Source organism: Chelonia mydas, chromosome 18 (genome assembly GCF_015237465.2).
Source record: "Chelonia mydas isolate rCheMyd1 chromosome 18, rCheMyd1.pri.v2, whole genome shotgun sequence".
Classification (NCBI taxonomy): Eukaryota; Metazoa; Chordata; order Testudines; family Cheloniidae; genus Chelonia; species Chelonia mydas.
The window spans coordinates 18,538,682-18,559,868 of NC_051258.2; the positions used below are offsets into that span (position 1 = coordinate 18,538,682).

The 21,187-nt window shown below is 49.4% G+C and overlaps 1 long non-coding RNA gene across 4 annotated transcripts; it reads left to right on the top strand.

Annotated features, from left to right (window-relative positions):
• Window positions 1-1,466: 1,466 nt before the first annotated feature.
• LOC119563961 lies at window positions 1,467-20,078 on the top strand. 4 transcript variants are annotated; one of them, XR_006286424.1, is made up of 4 exons: window positions 1,467-3,772; window positions 6,226-6,331; window positions 11,493-11,635; window positions 15,582-20,078. It is a non-coding gene; the product is annotated as an uncharacterized LOC119563961 (long non-coding RNA). The 4 variants fall into 4 exon arrangements; XR_006286423.1 differs by lacking the exon at window positions 1,467-3,772 and adding an exon at window positions 4,054-4,500; XR_006286425.1 differs by lacking the exons at window positions 1,467-3,772; window positions 6,226-6,331 and adding an exon at window positions 4,054-4,500.
• The last annotated feature ends 1,109 nt before the right edge of the window (window positions 20,079-21,187 follow it).

The window sequence follows — 21,187 nt, forward strand, 5'->3', positions numbered from 1 at the left end:
GGATGAAAGCAAAGGTTAGACACCTCTGGCCCACTCAGCCTCCCTTTAGCTGTTTTGCCACCACACCACTACCCCAGGGAGCACAGGCATCCGCACTGGCAAGCGACTCCTGCCATTCTGGGCTCTCTTAAAATCCAGGGACCTGATTCTGATCAATTAGGGCTGTGGATTTACACTGGCATAAAACTGATGTAAAAGAGTACAATACAGGGAAGCTCCTGGGCTCTCCTCCCTCCTGCTTTATGCTGTCGAATGACTAAAGGATATACATTGGGCAGGAAAGCATGGTTCCAGGGACACACCTGTTCATTTTCTCCATTGCCCACTATGCTACCTACCTGATGTTCTGCAGTAAATCCAGAGTGACACCTCCCAGCCAGGGTAACATCAATGCCATGCAGTACCAAGCCCTCTCCTGGCCAGAACCTGTGCCAGGTCACCTTGGATTACCCAGTGCTGCTGAGGCCCTTGCTTTAAATGAATGGTTCCAGTTCAGTGAAGTGCCAGAAGCCAGAGGCCTTTGAAAAGGGCCCCAAGCCTGTGTCACAACAAAGATCCCATGTACTGGCTAAAATGAAAAACCTAAACCACCTACATTTTAAAAAATACTAGAAAGGCCCAGAAGAGGGGCAGTGCTTATTTAGGGGAGGGATAGCTCAGTGGTTTGAGCGTTGGCCTGCTAAACCCAGGGTTGTGAGTTCAATCCTTGAAGGGGCCGTTTAGGGATTTCCAGCAAAAATTGGGGATTAGTCCTGCTTTGAGCAGGGGATGCGACTAGATGACCTCCTGAGGTCCCTTTCAACTCTGATATTCTATGAACATCATGACTATAACATGAGCCTTCACATCACTGCCTGAGGTTCTGGCTGGGCTCAGTTTCCAGATCTGCAGCAGCCTCCATGTGAGCTGCTTTAATTCCTTTACAGCCATCCCAGTTAACAAATCATGAGTGACCCAGGCAGTGTAAGTGGGTGTGCAGTTGCTGGGAAGAGGGATGTCCTGAGCAGGACTGTAGTCTTCGCTAACAAAGCATGGAACTCTGCCGTACCGTTTGCTCCCGCAGGATTGTGATTGTTTTTTGTAATGATAGGGACTGGAGGGTTCCATTCGATTCTGTTGTTGATTTGTAACACACTGTTTTGGACTGATGCTGGTGAATCTGATTCCTTGGCCATGGGGCCCTCATAAATCAATCAGATAAATGCTGCACGTCTATTACAGTGTGTGCGGCACTAGCACAATGGGGCCTTCATCCCAGCTGAGGCTTCTACCGTAACACGAGTAATAACGTGTCTTCCAAGCAGGGACTGGGCCTCGGCTGCAGAGATGTTGCTGTACCAACATAGGTGTAGTTTGACTTCTATGTTTCGTGGCAGGGGGAAGCTCCAGCCAGGCTAGGGTGACCAGATGTCCCTATTTTATAGGGACAGTCCCCATACTAGGGGCTTTTTCTTATATAGGCCCTTATTACCTCCCACCCTCTGTCCCAGTTTTTAACACTTGTTATCTGGTCACCCTAAGCAAGGCCAACTGGGTTGCGCATGGGAGAAAATTCCATGCCTGCCTGAGGCTTGCGCTTTGGGGGAGCAATGCCCGCTTATACCCCTCCAAACTACGCCCATGTGTACAAACTACACCATCATGCGGCATTGTGGTATTATTTATAACCTATACATGCCCTTAAAGGAAAACATTTGACAATGTCTGTGCTGTTACTTTTGCAGACTGAGTATTTTAACCTTATGGCTCTAAAACACCTGCAAGGATTTTAAACTAGATTTCAGGAGAGCAGTTCTCCTTTTCCACCACCAGGTGTCTCTCAAATTGTTCTCCTCCTCCAGGCTGCCAGCTGTACAGGAGGAGGTGCCCTACACTCTGGTCTAGACTGGGGTCTAGAGCTGGCCTGGTGGGATTTGAGTTTGTTTACCAGCTGTAGTTGGTTTAGTCTCTTGAGAGGCCTCGGAGACATGTAGGAGGTCAACAGCTGTCTTGCAGAGCGTGGATAGTACACAGCACACTGGTGATTAGTCACTGTGGTTACCTGCCGGACACGGTTTCATTTTAATGAGCAAATGTCACGGGGAAGGGGGGGGGGAGGTGGAAGCTGGAGATTTTAGGTAAGCTCCCCGTGCGCCACTCGTGGCATTACAGTCATTTCCACAGCAACAAGCTGCAATGCCGCACACAGGATAGTTCGGTATTCAGTAAAATATACAGGGGAAATCGTCCTGCATCAGTACAATGGGGATCCTGTAAAAAATGCATATGCACCCATTAAACTTTGAGAACTCTAGGTTTGCTCTCCTCTAGGTTTTTATGTGGCACCTGTCATGGCAGTGTCTGAGCAGGCAGGCGGTTGTGGGCACAAGCCATCTCGCTGTGCAGCGCATGCCAACGCATGCACTCGCTCGGTGCACTGAAATGTGGGGCTCTGCAGGTGCATGCCTCACACCGACATCTGCAAATGCTGCCTACAAGGTGCCCCAAAGGGTCTGGCACTAGAATGTTTTTCAGTTTCCATGCTTAGTGTCTCCTTAAAGGGAATGCCGTCAGCTTAATAACACTTCTCACTTCTGTCTGCACAGCTTTACGTACCCTTAGTCCGAGGCAAGACTTCTGGCTCCCAGAAATGATCATGGTTCGAAGGACCCTGGTTTCCCAGTACTTGGTGCATTCAACAGCACTTGGGGGCAGATGGGAGAGGTTGGGTGCTCAGCACTTTTGAAAATCTGTCCCTATGATTTAGGCACTTATAAGCGATGCTGAGTGCTGTTGAGAAATACTGGCCATATTCGTGTATAGTCAGCTTCACGCTTTTCCCCAGTTACTTGTGCAGGTCTGTCACTCAGTGCCAGGAGAGAGGAATGCAGTGTAAAGAACAGGGAGATGTATAGGCAGGTGTAGCATCTGGACATACTGCTAGCTTGCGTTTTGAAAGGGATACAACTTCATGTTGGACCTTTTATCACACCGAACCCCAGCAGCTTGTGCAACAACATCCTGTTTTGAAAGGAAAAAATTCGGAGCTGTGGCTTTGTATTTGAAGAGAAGCTTTAGGCAGTGTCTACACTGCCACTTTCAGCGCTAAAATTTGTCATTCTGGGGTGTGAAAAAACACCCCCACGAACGACCAAAGTTTAGCGCTCAAAACACCAATATAGATACTGCCTCGTTCAGGGTGGTTATTTTTTATCACTGGGAAAGCTCTCACCCAGTGACAAAGTGTGACTACACTGCCCACGTCACAGCGCTGCTGCGGCTACACTGTAACGTGGGCAGGATAGACCTAGCCTTAGCTGTAACCTTACCTTCCTGGGACATATGTGTGTGTGTCTTAGGGCTTGTCTGCACTGGCAAGTTTATGCCCAACAAGTTATACCACGTTTATTAAAGTGCTGGAATTAAACCGCTGTTGCATGTCCACACTGTGGGGTAGGAGGCAGAATGTGTGACAGGGAGAGAGAGAGAGAGAGTGTGTGTATGTGGAGGGGGAGAGGAGAACGTGTGTTTTGGGGACAGTGTGTCAGCACGAGCATTCCACATTAACCGTTTGCTTTGTGTCCCAGAGCAGATCAGCACAGCACACAAGGGCTGTCAGAAATGAAACTTTGAAAGGGGAGGGGCACATGTCTCCAGGGCAGTCGAGTTCAAAACAATGAGCAGAGGGGCCACTTGAGGGATTATGGGACACTTCCGGAGGCCAATTGATTGCTTTCTGCACTATCATGTGTTTACACTGTCAATACAGTGCTGGAGCCTCTGCGCTTGAAGGGTATGTCTTCATTAGCAACCACAGCAGCGCTGAAATGTGGCTGTGTAGTTGCGGCACCAGCGCTGGGAGAGATCTGTCCCAGCGCTTTAAGAAGCCACCCCCACGAGGGGCGTAGCTCCCAATACTGGTGCACTGTCTACACTGCCACTTTACCGCGCTGAAACCTGCAGCGCTCGGGGGGGGGGGTGCTTTTTCACACCCCTGAGCGAGAAAGTTGCAGTGCTGTAAAGTGCCCGTGTAGACCAGGCCCAAGGCTCAGGACTCTCGTCGAGGTGGTTTTTTTGCAATGCTGCAACTGAGGAGTTTCTGCGCACTAAGGGCTTGGCAGTGTGTGCACCTCGGGAGGTACAGCGCAGAAAGCTGCTTTACTGTGCAGTAACTTGCCAGTGGAGAGAAGGCCTTAGATCATTAGTATCTGTAAAGCTCGCTGAGACCCTCAGCTGGGGGCGGGAACGACCGATGACAGTAAATAATTAAAGGAGAGAAGGATCTGTGTTTTAGAAGATCCCAGCAGACTTCTGCCTGCTGCTGTGTTTCTTTCCCATTATTTAACCCTTGCAAATCCCTGTTATTCCAAATAGTCTATTTGTTATTTAAAAGGGCAGAAATTAGTTTCACAAACCTCCCATGCAGAAAACTTTCACTTATACTTCACTCAGCCCTGCCAGCTTCCTGGGAACCAGGGCTGGAAGGGTGGAGAGCAGGACGGGCAGTGGGCCAGAGAGCAGGTAAGCGGAACAGCAAGCTGTCAGGGCTCCAGGGCCCCAGCTTTTCTACTCACTTCTGGTTTTGTTTTATCTCCTTTCTCCCGGATCCTCAATTATGTTAATCCCCGTTTATTAACCACACATAGCCCATTTGGAGTGTTTTTCGTCTGCAAAGATAATCAGTGGCAGCCTCTTAGAGCTGGATATTTCCTGCCTTATTTTGAATCAGAGACTTCATACCTGCTGCTGTAAATTGGCTGTGAGTATCAAATGTCAATTCGATCCTCAGTTTCTCCTGCCCACTTTCAAAGGCCACCAGCTTCTGCTGTGATTGATCCAGACCCTTAGTCCCCCTGATAATTATCTGCAGATGGGGAAACGGAGGCAGAAAAGTTAAGTGATTTGGACAAGTCCACGGAGAGTGGCAGTGTCAGAGACACAATTAACACAATTAGAATAAATGAGTCCCTTCACTAATGCTATTTTTAAAATAATATTTTCCTGTCATATGTTTTAACTGAATGTACAACAGTTTCTGACTGCTCCTTCCTCACAACAGTGAAACTCATGTGGCAATATTGATTTGCCGTTAGAGGCAAGAGCTGCGAATCAGGACTCCTTGGTTCTGCTCTTGGCTCTGTCACTGACTTGCTGCATGGCTTTGGCCAAGTCACTTCACCTCATTGTGGCCCAGCATGTACCTTGCAGCGAAAAGGGGGTAACAGCACTTCACTGTCTCAAAGGGCTGTTGTGAGTGTGTGTGCTTTGAGAGCCTTGGGCAAGAGATGCCATATGAAGACTAAGAATAACATTTTTATTGGAGCTGGTCAGAAAATGGTCCCCCCCCCTTAGGAAAAATGTCAAATTTTCAGCAAAAAATCAACATTTGAAATATTGCAGCCAAAACCTGGAAAAATTCAGTTGTTTGCCTTGTGGAACACAGCCTGGAAAAGACTTAAAGCTTAAAGCAGAAGACTGGAAAAATCAGCTCCTCTGCTTGCCCACCAAACCATGGCCTCTGGCAAGCGGGGGATTGTGAGTCTGAACTCCTGGTCTCTTCTCTCAGCTTGGGGCAGAGTGGTTAGAGCAGTAAGACTGGGATTCGGGGCTGTGGTGTTATAAACAATCTCTACTCCTGACGGGCTGTGTAACCCTGGGCAGGTTGTATGATACACTGCTTTGAAAGGACAGCGTGCTAGTGAATTCCTATCTATGTTTGAAGAGACGTTTTTCCTCCACAGCCTGTGGGTGTATGTGTGAGAGAGAAGAGTGTATGCAGAAGTTCTTGATTTATAAGAAGAAGAGGAGGACTTGTGGCACCTTAGAGACTAACAAATTTATCTGAGCATAAGCTTTCGTGAGCTACAGCTCACTTCATCGAATGCATCCAATGAAGTGAGCTCTAGCGCACGAAAGCTGATGCTCAAATAAATTGGTTAGTCTCTAAGGTGCCACAAGTCCTCCTTTTCTTTTTGCGAATACAGACTAACACGGCTTATCAAAGCAGCCAGAAGCTGCTATTAGAGACCCAGGATGGACTGGTTAGTGAGACAGCCTGGCACTCTGGCCATGGAGTGTGGAGAGGCTGCAGGGTGGGGGATATTTGGTACTTGTGCTGTTATTTCTTATTCATGAACTGAGCCAGGAGCCACTCCTGGAAGCAAAGCCCTGTAGAAGAAATGCCCCTAGTGGCAGAGCGGGGCGGACCCTGCAGGAAATGTTTGAACAGTCATTGTGATGTTCCAGGAAGCCCATCCAAATTTCTTTCCTGAGGAGTGACTTCTTGGAAAGATGACGATGCTCATCAGAGGATCTGTGCAGCCTTCTGTGTGGCAGCTAGAGCCACGTGCAGGTGAGGGCCTGTTCAATAGGAATGCTAGGGAGCTGTGCTTTAGCTAAGGTGAATTGCACAGGGTCGGAGGGGTACGTGCAATGCATGCTGTGACGCAATCTTCCTCTGCTTATATCTGTGCTGCTGCAAAGATAATTTCCCTGGCTTGTCGCTTTTACCACGTCACTGGCTCCCCAGCTCCATTGCATCAAACACAACTTCTCCCTGCTCAGCCTAGTGCCACGCTGCCCATCATCTCTCATGTACTATCCAGGTGTTCGCAAAAAGAAAAGGAGGACTTGTGGCACCTTAGAGACTAACCAATTTATTTGAGCATGAGCTTTCGTGTATATAATGTGTATATAATGTCTTCTGCAATTTCCACAGTATGCATCCGATGAAGTGAGCTGTAGCTCACGAAAGCTCATGCTCAAATAAATTGGTTAGTCTCTAAGGTGCCACAAGTCCTCCTTTTCTTTTTGCAAATACAGACTAACACGGCTGTTACTCTGAAACCTATCCAGGTATTGATTCTCGCCATGCACCACGTGTGTGTGTGTGTGTGGAGGGGGGAGGGCTAAACCCCTTCCCAGGGCCTGAGGCCCCCTGACTCATCTATTGCCACACTCAGAATGTCTGGGTCTGCATCTGATCCCAGAGTCAGGGAAAAGGCATGAATGAAACGTGCAGTACCACTGTCCTTCACAAGGGGTTAATATTGGTCTATCAATCACCTGACTTCCCTTCCTGATGGGCTAAATCTACCCTGTTTTTACTGGGCCTTAGAGACACTTAGAGAGGAGTTGCTAGGCAGGTTAGCAATGTAGGCAGGCCCAGCCTGATTTTTCCCATTGGTGTATTTTTGTGATTGGGTGACCATGATGCCAGGTCGACAAACCACTCTGATGCATCTGAGGAAGTGGGTTTTAGCCCACGAAAGCTTATGCCCAAATAAATTTGTTAGTCTCTAAGGTGCCACAAGGACTCCTCATTGTTTTCACTCTTCCTCCGTCCTCTGTAATCGGTAGAGGAGGTTGAACAAAATGTGTTTTTTCAATTGGCTAGGGGAGACTTGTTACTAGGCAGAGTAGCCAACCCATTGTTGGAGCACCTTTAAAAGCAGACCCAGATAGGGGTGCTTGGGAGGGTGATTTTGCCCCCTCTGGGGGGCCAGGGCTGGGTGTGTGACCTCTTGGGGTACAGTTGCACTCAGCAGCCCAGCTAGAGCCGTCTCTAATTGTCTCATGGCTTCCTTGGCCTGCACTGTCTTTCTCTCCATCTCCATGGGTTGGGGCTCAGCTGACGAGTCCAGTGGCAGCTCTGTGGGGCAGGGACCGTCTGTGTGTTCTGTGCCTGTACAGCACCTGGCACGGGGGAGGGGGCTGAGCCATGACAAGGCTCCTATGCGCTACGTTAACACACAGCATAATAAACCCCAGAAGAAGTTTAGGTTGGGGGGGGGGAGGGGAGAGAGCAAAATGGTGGAGATGTTGCCTTTTCTTGTGCTCTGGGCGCTATTCCCTGGGCACAACTGGCCTTAGGAATCAGGGGTTATAGTGGGCAGAGCAGAGATGCTGAAATCTACACAGGCAGCCCATTTCCAGATGATCATGTCCCCAGCGTTTGCTACAACCAACGTAAATGTCTCTCCTGTGATAATCACCATCCTCTGATGGGAGACAGAGGAGGACTGGCTAAGGGAGTTGCCCAAGGCCGTAGAGGGTGGCAGTGTCAGAGCCATTATTAGCATAATCAGAATGACAGGAGCACGTGGGTGGCTTCATTAATACTAACAAATTCGAACAAAAGTTCTTAGGCCTGGGAGCTGCCGAACCAAGATGGGAAAGAGAGCAGGAGTCAGTCCTCGCTCCAGCACCATCACTCCCAGAGGGAGCTACCCTCCAATCTGTGTGGCCAGCTTTGGTGTCCAAGTGAGAAGGTCCCCGACCAGCTATTCAGATCCTGGCTGCAGGTTAATAAATGAGCAAATAGGATACGCTCTCGTAGTGGACTAGACTGCAACATCCTTTGACAGCCACTCAAGGCAATAAATTCTACTCCTCTCCCCTCTCCCCGAAATCATGATCTGGCTGAGGTGGGGAGAGCAGGGGCTACCCACCTGATAAAGAGCTGCAAGCTGGTGGAGGGGGGAGGAAGAAGGAGTCCAGGCTGCACCCTCCCCATTTGCTAGCTAGGATAGTTGTCTGGATGGGAAATAGGTCCAAGAAAAGAGGTGAGGTGATTTTCTCATTCCTCCCAGCACAAGGGAGGAAGTGGGTCTTTGAGACACAGTTTGTTCTCTGCTCTGCTCCTGGGGTGGGGTAGCTACATGCTGCCCTTCACTCTGCAGATTGCAAAGGTACAATCTGCTCCTGAGCAAGAATCAACACGGGACCTGCTGTAGGCATTTGACAGGGGCATGGTTACCCAGTCCTTGCTTGTTACATTGGTTTGGGCTGTGTCTGACACAGGGGTGCCTACCCAGTTATCTGAGTCTGTATGGGTGATGGGTGCGTGCACAGGGTTTCAGCTAGCATGCCTCAAGCTGAACGCTAGATAAGACGCTCACCTTTCACTATCTGGTTTTGAGGCGGGGGCTCAGGCACAAATCTGGATTGCAACTTTGAAGAGCAGCTTTGTCTCTGGTTTGACTGCACATCTGTCCGTTGCACTGAAGCGCCTTCTTGCCGTGCTCCTGAAGAACACAGTCTCAAAGCCACCAACCAAGGAAGCCGCAAGTACAGTGTTGGTCTTTGTTGTAGTGCTTGCAGCGTGCTTTGCACTCTCTGTGAAGTATGCAAGTTTCCTGTGCATGTGAGGGGTCGGCACGGACTTTTTGAAGCAATTCAAACCCACGGTGCACACGTGAGCACCTTTTGCAGCCTGTATGCAGTTTCAGAGCATGATATTGTGTCGAAGGGGGAAATCAGGCTTAGGAGACAAACTTAAATCACTCAAATGAATGTTTAGAAAACCATCTCCAAACACCAATTCTCTCCTGGGGTTAGGGCAGCAGTGAGTCCGACCTCTGGAAGTATAGGTCTTTATTCAGACCTTTTGAGGCTACTTCCCTTGTATTATTTATATTGCAGTAGCCCCTAAAGCCCCACTGAGATCAGGAGCCCACTGTGCTAGGCACTGTACAAACACATACTAAGAGGCTGTCCCTGCCAAAGAGCTAGTCTAAGGGCATGTCCTCACTAAGCCTCACTCACCCAGCTCTGTAAAAAACCCACCCCCACGAGATGAATAGCTCCCAGCGCTGGTGCACTGTCTGCACTGCCACTTTACCGCGCTGAAACGTGCAGCGCTCAGGGGGGTGTTTTTTGACACCCTGGAGCGAGAAAGTTGCAGCGCTGTAAAGTGGCAGCACAGACAAGGCCTAAATAGAAAAGACATGACAAAATGTAAGAGAACATGATCCAATTGCTAGAGTGAGAGAGAGAGAATGATCATCCCCGCTTTAGAGAAGGCACAGAGAGATTAGGTGACTTGGGCAAGGTCATGCACACTATCTGTGGCACAGCTGGGGATAGAGGAACCTAGATTCATGGATGCCAAGGCCAGAAGGGACCATTCTGAGCATCTAGTCTGACCTCTTGTATAACAAGCCAGAGAACTTCCCAAAATAATTCCTTGCCCCAATCTTTTAGAACAACATCCAATTTTGAGTTAAAAATTGCCAGCGATGGAGAATCCACCATGACCCTTGATAAATTGTTCCAGTGGCTAATTACTCTCATTGTTAACAATTTACACCGTTTTTTTCCAGTCTGACTTTGTCTAGCTTCAGCTCCTTTAGGCATACGCCGCATATGCGGCTGTGTAGGGCACCCGAAAATTTGGGGCACCATTCCCCTCGCTGACTGTGGCTGGAATCCTCTCTTCTCTGGCCCCTCCCTGGACCCTGCCTGCAGGCGCTGCTCGGTCTCTGGCGGGGCCAGGACAGGAGGACCGAAACTTCCACGTGAATCAGCGGGGGTGGGGGGGGGGGAGAATGGAGCGGGGGACTTAAAGTGACAGTGCGCTCACTGTCTCTTTCACTTCCCTAACACACACACACACGCTGTCTCTCACACCCCTATACACGCTGCCTCTCACGAGTCACAGTCCCTCATACAGATTGTCACACACGCACACGGAGTCTCACACTCCCCAACACACACACAGCCACACACACACACAGGCGCTCTCTCTGTCTCTCACACACACATACACATTCACACACACACTCTGTCGCGCACACACACACACACGTATTGTTGTTGTTGTTGTTACTGCTTGGTACTTCCTGTCAAAATGCTCGTGGTGAGCCCGGAGTGGCTGGGGGCTGCAGGAGGGCCGTGGGCTCTGGCAGGATGCAGCCTCCTTGTGACAGCGCGAAGCCGGCCTTGAGCCACTGCCGCGGCATCTACTGCGTACGAAGCTCGGGGTGTGTCAGCAATGGGGGAAGGTTCTGGGGGTCCACGGGGGGGGTGGTGGCTGTGCCCCATTGACACACTGGGGTCGGCGGCACCGGCTGGGGCCGTCTTCAGTGGAGCATAGGGGCACCAGTTTAATAATACTGCATAGGGCCCCATAAATCCTAAGGACAGCCCTGAGCCCCAGCTTCCAGCCAGTGGCTCATGTTATGCTAGGGATCAGCGACCTTTGGCCTGCGGCCCGCCAAGGTAAGTCCTCTGCAGGAAGTGGCGGCCAGCACATCCCTCAGCCCACGCTGCTTCCCACAGCCCCCATTGGCCTGGAGCATCGAATCGCGGCCAGTGGGAGCTGCGATCAGCCAAACTTGCGGACGCTGCAGGTAGAGAAACCGGCCCGGCCCACCAGGGGGCTTACCCTGGCGGGCTGCTGGCCAAAGATTGTCGATCCCTGTGTAATACCTTTCTCTGCTAGGTTCACAAGCTCATTATTAAATATTTGTTCCGCATGCAGGTAAGTATAGACTGTAGTCAAGTTACCACTTAACCTCCTTTCTGTTAAGCTGAATAGATAGACTAAAGGAGCTCAATCGCTATTAGGCTTGTTTTCTAATCCTTTCATTATTCTCGTGGCCCTTCTCGAAACCTTCTCCAGTTTATCAACATCCTTGAATTGTGGGCATCACAACTGGACACACTATTCCAGCAGCAGTCACACCAGTGCCAGATACAGAGGTAAAATAACCTCTCTACTCCTATTCCAGGTTCCCCTGTTTATGCACCCAAGGATCGCATGATCTCTTCTGACCGCAGTGTTGTACTAAGAGCTCATATTCAGCCGATTATCCACCATGACCCCCAAATCTCTCTCCGAGTCACTGCTTTCCAGGGGAGAGGCCCCCATTGTGTAAGTACTGCCTACATCCTTTGTTCCTAGATGTATACATTCCCATTTAGCCACCCACCATTCCCTCGGATTCCAATAGGGTAGCACCTCACCAATTAGACATATTGCAGAATAATCCCAGTGACAAATTTCCACCCAGCCAAGGTTCACTGGCTGTGTGTTTCAGGCTGACTGCGTGCCTGTGGTCAGGAGGTGTCAGGAGGATATTTGTAAGTCCCTACACCCTCGTGCTCTCCGCTGTCTGGGTTTTGGCTCAGAAGTGGCTGCTGTCCTCTGGGGATTGCAAATTCAAAGCTGATTTATTCACAGCTGTTAAAACCTCTAGTGAAAGTTGGGTTTTTGTCACAATGAATCTATCCCTTTTGAGTGCACTTTTCAGGCCATCACACAAGGCAGGCTGGTCCCTTTCCAGGAACATAGAAAGAGCTGGAGTGTGCTGTCATTCAGGCTCCGTTCTCCAGTGGCCGGCACACGCTCCAGTTCTTCATGTTCCTGGCTGTTTGCTGGCTAACTTAGCTGCTGATTAAGCACTAAGCTGGGCAAGCTGTTGAATCTTATCAGCTCATCTGCAGTTCCCAGAATGTAGCAATGTAACTGACTCCTTCCTCTGTGGCCTGTCAGCCCTGCCCTATCTGATCAACTCTGAGAGCATGTCTACAGCGCCATTAAAACCCTGCACCTGGAAGTTAGAGTAACTTAAAGCAGCCCTGACACTGCTCTGCTCGAAGGCAGAGATCAAGTTAGCGATCAGATGGAGTGCCATGGAGATGAACAATGGCATGAAAGCTGGCATCATTTGCAGCTTGGTTGCTATGGAGCACAAACAGGAACCCACCCCCTTATCCAGACACTGCTGCTCAGAGTCTGCACATACCAGCTAGCCTTAGCTTGGGCTGCACTTTAACCAGACAGTCCTCTTGCCTTCCCAGGGGCCACTGATAATAGCCCCCCATGGTAGAAAACAGTTGTGGATTTCTTGTCTGTAAATGACCTAAATTAGTGATCAATGCTGGCCACAAGCAAAGGGGATTCTAGCTGTGAAACTCCTCAGCAACAGGATAACATCAGCAGGCAATGTGATCACATCTCTGACTGCCTAGCCCTGGCAGAGCAATGCAAGCTGAAATCTGTCCAGGGACAGGGCTACACAAGCCTAGGTCTGCTCTGTCTGTACAAGCATACCTTAGCTGGCAGCTTTTATTTGTAGCAGTGTGGCTCTTATTCCCCCGGCTCACACCTCGCAGGTTCACTGTGCAGAAGGGAGGCAGTGATGGGTGGAAAGCTCAGGCAGCTACAGTACCAAGAAACAACCTATATCAGTGCTCTGCCTGGAATTGTTTCACATTTAGTGACCCATAATCCCCACCCACAGTTACTTGAAACCCTCCAGTTCTCTCATCCTGAAAATAAAACTGAAAATGATGGCGACGTTCATGACCCTCAACTTCCCATTTAAACATAAAGGGTGTTTTCACTGATGGCTCATTTTACCTAGCCCACCGGGACTCTGGCAGACTGAAGGGGATTCTGACCACTAAGGCTATGTCTACACTTCCAGAGTTTTTGACCTGTCAGTTTCAATGGTGACAGTGAACCGGTGAAAGAAAAGCACTGGTTTGTGTAGTCACTTACTTCCACAGGCGTCAGAGAGTGTTTACATTTACAGAACTTCCATTCCCAGGAGAGCAGCGCACGGAGGGCAGCCATCCCACAGTGCAGCTCTCTCCATTTTGACTATAGGCCTTGTGGAAAGGTGGGGTGGGGTGATCGCGGGGCATCCTGGGTCCCTGCACAGCCTCCTCTCCCCAAACACTGATCAGCTTCAGAGTAACAGCCGTGTTAGTCTGTATTCGCAAAAAGAAAAGGAGTACTTGTGGCACCTTAGAGACTAACCAATTTATTTGAGCATAAGCTTTCGTGAGCTACAGCTCACTTCATTGGATGCATACTGTGGAAAATACGGAAGATGTTTTGATACACACAGACCATGAAAAAATGGGTGTTTCTCACTACAAAAGGTTTTCTCTCCCCCCACCCCACTCTCCTGCTGGTAATAGCTTATCTAAAGTGATCACTCTCCTGTAATAGCTTATCTAAAGTGATCACTCTCCTGATTATGTTACCAGCAAGAGAGTGGGGTGGGGGGAGAGAAAACCTTTTGTAGTGATAAACACCCATTTTTTCATGGTCTGTGTGTATAAAAACATCTCCTGTATTTTCCACAGTATGCATCCAATGAAGTCAGCTGTAGCTCACGAAAGCTTATGCTCAAATAAATTGGTTAGTCTCTAAGGTGCCTCAAGTACTCCTTTTCTTGATCAGCTTCAGTAGCTCAGCATTGCTCCAAGCGGAGGATCCTTTGCTCCCTGGAGCAGGCATTGTCACCTGGCCAGACAGTAAGTGAGCACTTGCCAAGAAAACAGGAAGGGGAGTTTCAAAGTTCCCAGGGCTTTACAGGGGGAGGGGTGGATGTCTGTTTACCTGGGGTCAAAGCAGCAGAGCTGCTGGCCAGAATGGTCACCCTAGGCACTGTGGGATGATGCTGCGGGTGCTAAAAGCTCTGTAAACAGGAAGAACGTGTCTCCACTTGCACATCACCGCAGCAGTATCACCACTAAGAGCTGTACGCATCTCATGGAGGTGGTTTCATTGGCAAGTGTAGACGCTTCAATGGTTTTTGCACAAAAAAGGGGCTTTTTCTGCTTTAAATGGCAAGTGTAGACGTACCCTGAATAAGGAAGGATCCAAAATTCACTCCTTGAACCATCCCTTTCCTCAGAGCTGTCAGTTACTTACCTTGTAACCTACCCAGTTAGATATTAAACACAACAGCAATGACTGGACTTTGGAGTCTGAGCTCTGAAAAGAATCCACAAATTACCCTGACACTCCCAGCTTGATGGGTTGTTTATTTGCGTTTAAAGAAACACACAGAGAGGTATAAACCTCTCTGTGGCACTCTGAGATGACAGCATTCTGGGCAAGAAGGGTTTTACCAAAGAATTCCTCGGTTCTTTCTTGCCAGCCTCCTACCCAGCCCACCAGCTCTGCTAAACTGTAGCTTGATTGGCAGGTTCTGTCGGTTGACACAGGTTCCCTAGCACCCTTGGATTCCATCACCTCCGTCAGGTGCTTGTATGGCAGGAGCTAGAAGAATTGGGGCATGTAGGGGTAAAGCTGTGTTTATACCTACCTAGAAAAGCAGAACTTCAGCCAGTCGAGGAGCTGCCTTATCTGCAATTTTGATTTAACCCAGCAGTAAATAAATGAAGGGGAGGTTTGTATTTTTGCAGCAGACGTGCAGGGCCAGTAAAGAACAACGCCTCCGGGCCTCCGATCTCAGACAGGAAAAAGGGGGGAGTCGGGCAGAGCAAGATTTAGCAATAGGCAACTTCCTCTGCGCACGCCTGGCAGTTGATTTGGAGGTGGGGGCCAGGAGGGAAGCTACCTAGAGTACGAATGTCATGGCGAAGGTGTGAATCAAGGTAGAGGCAGAATAGTTGTTAAAGCCCCAGTGTAACCACGCTTGTGATCAGTGACCCCCAACTGCAGGGACCTCTGTGCGCTGAGCATGTGGTGTAAGGAATCAGCCAAGGCACTGGGAACCTGGAACTCCAGAGCCCTGTTTCCAGCTCTCCCACTGACTTGCTGAGTGACCTTGGGCAAATCACTTCGTCTCTCTGTGCCTCAGTTTCCCTCTCTGTAAATTGAGGATCATGATGTTGAGTCACTTCCTGGGGGCACTGTAAGAATTAGTGAGTGAGTGAGTGAAAATCTGTAGGAGGACAGACACACAAAATTTGTAGGATGACAGACACACCAGTTGTGGCTTGGGGGGTTGTAGATTCTCCATCCTGCTTTGGTAGTAGGTTGTTGCAGGTTTTATCCTGCTGTAATGATTTCCTAGTGGTGCTCTCCATTTTCTTCACTTCTGGTTCTTTGGCAGACACGCTGGCGAAGAGAGGTAATGGAGAACAGGACCACACCCGGCTTGTTAGGCAATCTGCAGCCCACACGCTTGGGAGGAGCTCCCCATAAACATCCATAAAGCTACCTCACTATCCATCTTCAAATCCCGTCTCAAAACCCTCCTCCGCCATGGCGCCAACAAAAATCTTGACAGTGGTTAGGCTGCTGGTGTGGTGAGACCACAGCCCATCATGCTGACCAGTATTGTCTCAGTGTTTCCTTTTGCGCCTCCATTTGTCCGTCTGTCTGGATCTGTTGTTTCATCTTCTGCCTAGATTAGGGGTGGGCAATCTTTGGCCTGTGGGCTGGATCCAGCCCGCCAGCTGTTTTAATCCGGCCCACAAGCTCCCACTGGGGAGTGGGGTCTGGGGCTTGCCCCGCTCCAGCTGGAGAGCAGGGTCTGGGGCCTCTCCATGTGGCTCCCAGAAGCAGCAAAATGGCCCGCTTCCGGCTCCTACCCATAGAGGCAGCCAGGGAACTCCACTCTACACACTGCCCACGCCCCAAATGCCACCCCCAAAGCTCTCATTGGCCGAGAATTGCGGCCAATGGGAGCTGCAGGGGGGTGCCTGCGGACAGGGCAGCATGCAGAAACGCCTGGCCGTGCCTCCTCATAGGAGCCGGAGAAGGGATATGCCGTTGCTTCCTGGAGCCGCTTGAGGTAAGCACCACCCAGAGCCTGTACCTCTGAACCTCCCATCGCGCCCCAACCCCCTGCTCCAGCCCTGATCCCCCTCCCACCCTCCAAACCCTTTGATCCCAGACCGGAGCACCCTCTTGCACCCCAAACCTCTCATCCCCAGCCCCACCCCAGAGCCGGCACCCCCAGCCAGAGCCCTCACCTCCCCCACCCCAAACCCCTGCCCCAGCCCTGATCCCCCTTCTGCCCTCCAAACCCCTCGGTCCCAGCCAGGAGCACCCTCCTACACCCCAAACTCCTCATCCCCAGCTGGAGCCCTCACCCGCCCTTGCACCCCTGCCCAGAGTCCCCTCCTGCACCCTGAACTCCTCATTTGTGGCCCTACCCCGGAGCCCGCACCCCCCAACCAGAGCCCTCACCCACTCCCGCACCCCAGCCCCAATTTTGTGAGCATTCATGGCCCGCCCTACAATTTCTATGCCCAGATGTGGCCCTTGGGGCAAAAAGTCTGCCCACCGCTGGCCTAGACTGTAGGCTCTTTAGGGCAGGGACCATCTTTTGGTTCTGTGCGTGTGCAGTGCCTAGCACAAATGTGCCCTGGTCCATGACTGAAACTCCTAGGTGATACCACAACACAGATAATAAATAATAATCAGTGATGTGGTCTACGGGCCAGAGCGGGTCACAAGGCCAAGGAGAATCAGCCCCTCTGTGTTTCAGGAAAGATGAACTTCATCCACTGCATAATTCCCCCCATTCAAATGTGTCTGCTCCTACCAGAGATAATCTTCATGGGGGGATATACAGGGATAGCACAGAGAGGGTCTGCAGCCAGCTAGCTGAAACAGGGGGCAAAATAAGGAGGTGAAGCAGGATTAAAGATTTGTCCAGTTGTGGGGTGGAGTCCGGGGAAAAACCCCCTCAGAGTAGTTGACCCTAACAAGGGTGCCTTGTGTGAATGACTCCATCTGCCCCAGTTGTGGAAAACTGGAAAGTACCTCTAACAAATGCTCACATGGCCCTTCTCACATGTCCAGTGTGACGAGCGCAGCAAAAAGGGAAATGAATCTCTCCGCAGCTATCAAAAACCAAGAGGAAGCTCTTGTTGCTTGTAACCGTGGGTGGGAGATCAGCGGCTCACGAGGGGACAAGTCACATACACCAATTCAGACTTTATGGGGCAGATCTTCTGCTAGTGCAAACTGATGAGCACCATTCACCTCTGCGGAACTAAGCCGATCTATACCAGCGGAGAATCCGACCTTATATCTGCCCATTTAATACAACAATTATATCAGAGCAGTGACTTGTGCACTTTGTATTTTACTTCTCCGTGTAACTGAAACCACGGGCTAAATTTGTCTGTTTCACCTTTTAACAATTTCAGATGCACCCTACCTCATTCCCGTTTTCTTTTCCTCGCGTGTAACATAACATGAAAAAGATACCAGCAGTTACTTACAGTAGGACGATTTGCTTCATAGCAGGTTGGTGTAGTATAGTTTACCTTCACACACGGTTGTTTCTTACTGCTTGTTCCAGTTTTGCATTAGGCCTGTCTACATCTGAAAATTAGATGGACCTAATGTCATCACTCACATCTGTAAACATTTTGTGCCCTTTATGTGACACAGTTAAGTTGATCTAAGCCCCCACTGTAGATGCAGCAAGGTCAATGGAATAATTCTACCATTGACCTAGATACCACCTCTCAGAGAGATGGGTTAATGACACTGATGGAAACCCCCCTTCTGTCGATGTAGGACGCAGCTACACAACAGCGCAGTAGCTGAGCCTCTGTAACCACGGTAGTGTAGCCAGACCCTTAGTTTACATGTCACTAGTAGCACCGACAGCATGTGACAAGGTTACATTGTGGGTAGAGCAGAGAACAATGAGTCAGGACTACTGGGCTCTCTTCTTGGTGCTGCACCTTCCTGAGTGACTTTTGGACAAGTTATTTCACTGCATTGTGTCTCCAGTTTCCATCCCCCTGTACAAGGAGGATAACAGCCTTCAGTACCTTACAGGGGTCTGCTTGCAAAAATTACATTTTGCAGAAGTGCTTTGAGATTCTCAGAGAAAAGTACCATGTTATAAAACCAAGTCAGGAGGGCAATAACCGAGAGGAAGTGGACGCCTCCTGGGAATAATCTCTGCTGTCCACACAGACCTGCACTTAAGGAATGGTGTCCACTCAAATTCAGTCCCAATGCTAAGGCCAAGAAAAATATTTCCATGATTTTCTGTTGTTTTTAAGGTACAGCAGAAAGTTGTTAGTACACAATGAGATCTTTCATTCCCCTGCAGTGTTCAAGGAGGAGTGAAATGTTTCTACAATTTATTTTTAATCCCAGTAAAAATTCACCTACACTTTTTGTAAGCTCAAACATCAAAGCAGGAACAATCTGAGAGTGACACTGACTAAAATCACTAAAAACAAGAGTGATGCTGGCTGCTCCTTGGACATGCTGACAGATATGCAAACAACCCATGAAGAACTTAGTACCGTTCTGACTGGACTTCCTCTGCTCCTTCTAAGGCCACGTCTACAAGTATAGCGCTGTAGCCGCGCAGCTGTACCAATGCACTGCAGTGCGTCTGGTGAAGGTGTTCTATGCCGATGTGATGCTGTGTATAAGAAAGGAGACCATTTCTATCACTGGTGTTACCATTCTCCCACAATTGCCATGGATCTTATACAGCTTGTATCATGTAAGGTGTCAGTGGAAAAGCTGCTTCAGAAACAGACTTCAAAGAGAAACTGCGGAGCTACAATTCATTTGCAAATTTAACAGAGTTAATTTGGGCTTGAATAGGGACTGGGAGTGGCTGGCTCACGACAAAAGCAATTTCCCCTCTCTTGGCATTGACACCTCCTCATCAATTATTGGGAGTGGACCATGTCCACCCTGACTGAATTGGCCTTGTCATCACTGATTCTCCACTTGTAAGGTAACTCCCTTCTCTTCATGTGCCAGTATATTTATGCCTGTTCTGTAAATTTCACTCCAGGCATCTGAAGAAGTGGGTTTTTTACCTACGAAAGCTTATGCCCAAATAAATCTGTTAGTCCTTAAGGCGACACTGGACGCCTTGGTTTTTTTGTAGATACAGACTAACACGGCTACCCCTCTGATAAGTGGAAAAGTTATGATTTGCTAAGTATGATTATCTCTTTATATGCATGTATCACTTTGTATCTGAAGTTATGAATATTGGCTGTGTACTTGGATCTTACACATGTGTTGTGTTGCTGGCCGACCCAACCCCACCCCGATAGAATTTACATCACGGCTAGACAGCTATGTGTGGATGGCCCATCAAGGACACACAGCTGTCACAATGGGCCATTGAAGAAACTCATCCCCTCCAGATAGTTCTTCCTGAGGATGCTTCAGACAGCCAGGGGCCAATGGCCACCCCCCTGAGTCAGCAAACTGTGTAAGGACATGTGATGTGCTCATGTGACTCTGGACTCCAGCTTGGGTCAGTAACTTTCCACAACCAGGGGCTCTGGGCTTTGTTTGGGACAGTAAAATTCCAAGCACATGACAGAGGATATAAAAGATCCCTGAGTCATCTCCATTTTCTCTTCATTTCCTGCTTCATTTCTCTGGACTGGATTTCTAACAAGGAAGCTCTGAAGAAGTATTGATGACCCCCAATCTGTTTGGGTGATTCCAGAGATTCTTTTGCAAACCAGCAGTTTATTCCATCTGTGCTACAAACTTAATATAAGGACTTTGCAATCACTTGTAGGTATATGGTTCCTTAACCATTTGTAACTCTATTCTTTTCTTTTATTAATAAATCTTTCGATAGTTTACTAAGGATTGGCTGACAGTTTGATATTTGGGTAAGATCTGAGATTCATATTGACCTGGGGGGTATATGCCTGATCCTCTGGGATTAGTATCTGGCTGGGAGCCGAGGGCTGGAATGCCTAAGGGGGACTGTATTTGTCTTCTGGTTAACCACAGTGGTACTGCAGAAGCCGTTTGTGTTACTGGCTTGGTGGATCTAATTATAGAAATAACCACCAGCTTGGGGATTGTCTGCCCTATTTCTTGCCCCGAGTGTGGCATTTTCAGTGTAGCCCGTCCCAGGCACCCACTCAGAGCAGACGGGAGGGAGTTGCCCCCTTTGGCATAATAAAACCACCTCCACAAATGGCAGAAGCTACATGTGTCCGCCGACATAGTGCTGTGCACACAAGCGCTTATGTCTGTGTTACGTATGTTGCTCAGGGGGGTGGTTTATTCACATTCCTGAGCAACACAAGTTCTGTCTCCATTACAGCCTAAGTCTCATCACCTCCCGTGCTCCACACCTGCCCCTCTTCCCTTCTCCTGCCCTGTCTCCCTCACCCCCTTCCCTTTTCTTTCCATTTATCCAACCTCCCCCCTGCCCCCGCAAGAAATTTAGAAGAACATGCTGTTTGCTGCTGAGATGCTTTGGGGTTCACCCAGGCCAGCAAGGGGCTCAGTCAACATCTGCCTTGTAATCCTGGGTGTCTTGTGGCTGTTCAGCTTTGCGTCAGCAGCACTCTGACCCCAACAGCCTGCCAGCACCCCCCTGCCACGGCACTCGTTTTTGCAGCGTAGATGTAGCCTTTGGCTAGGAGTGCTTTAGCGGTGCAGATATACTGGCACGGCGCTCCTGATGGGGAGACACTTTACACTGGCAACACTGTGATTTTACCTGTAAAGGTTATTCCCACCCCCGGAAAACAAGCTGCACTGGCAAAATGCTGTTCTGCCTCTCTAACTGCATCTGTACTGGCGGCTTTGGTGGTCGGAGATCACACCACACCCTGATTGACATAGCTAGACTGGCAGGAATCTCTCCGCTAGACCTGGCTCTAGCGTTCGCAACGCTGACCTGGGGCACAAGACACAGAATAAGAGAGGGCGTTATAACACGACATAGGCCGTGTCTTC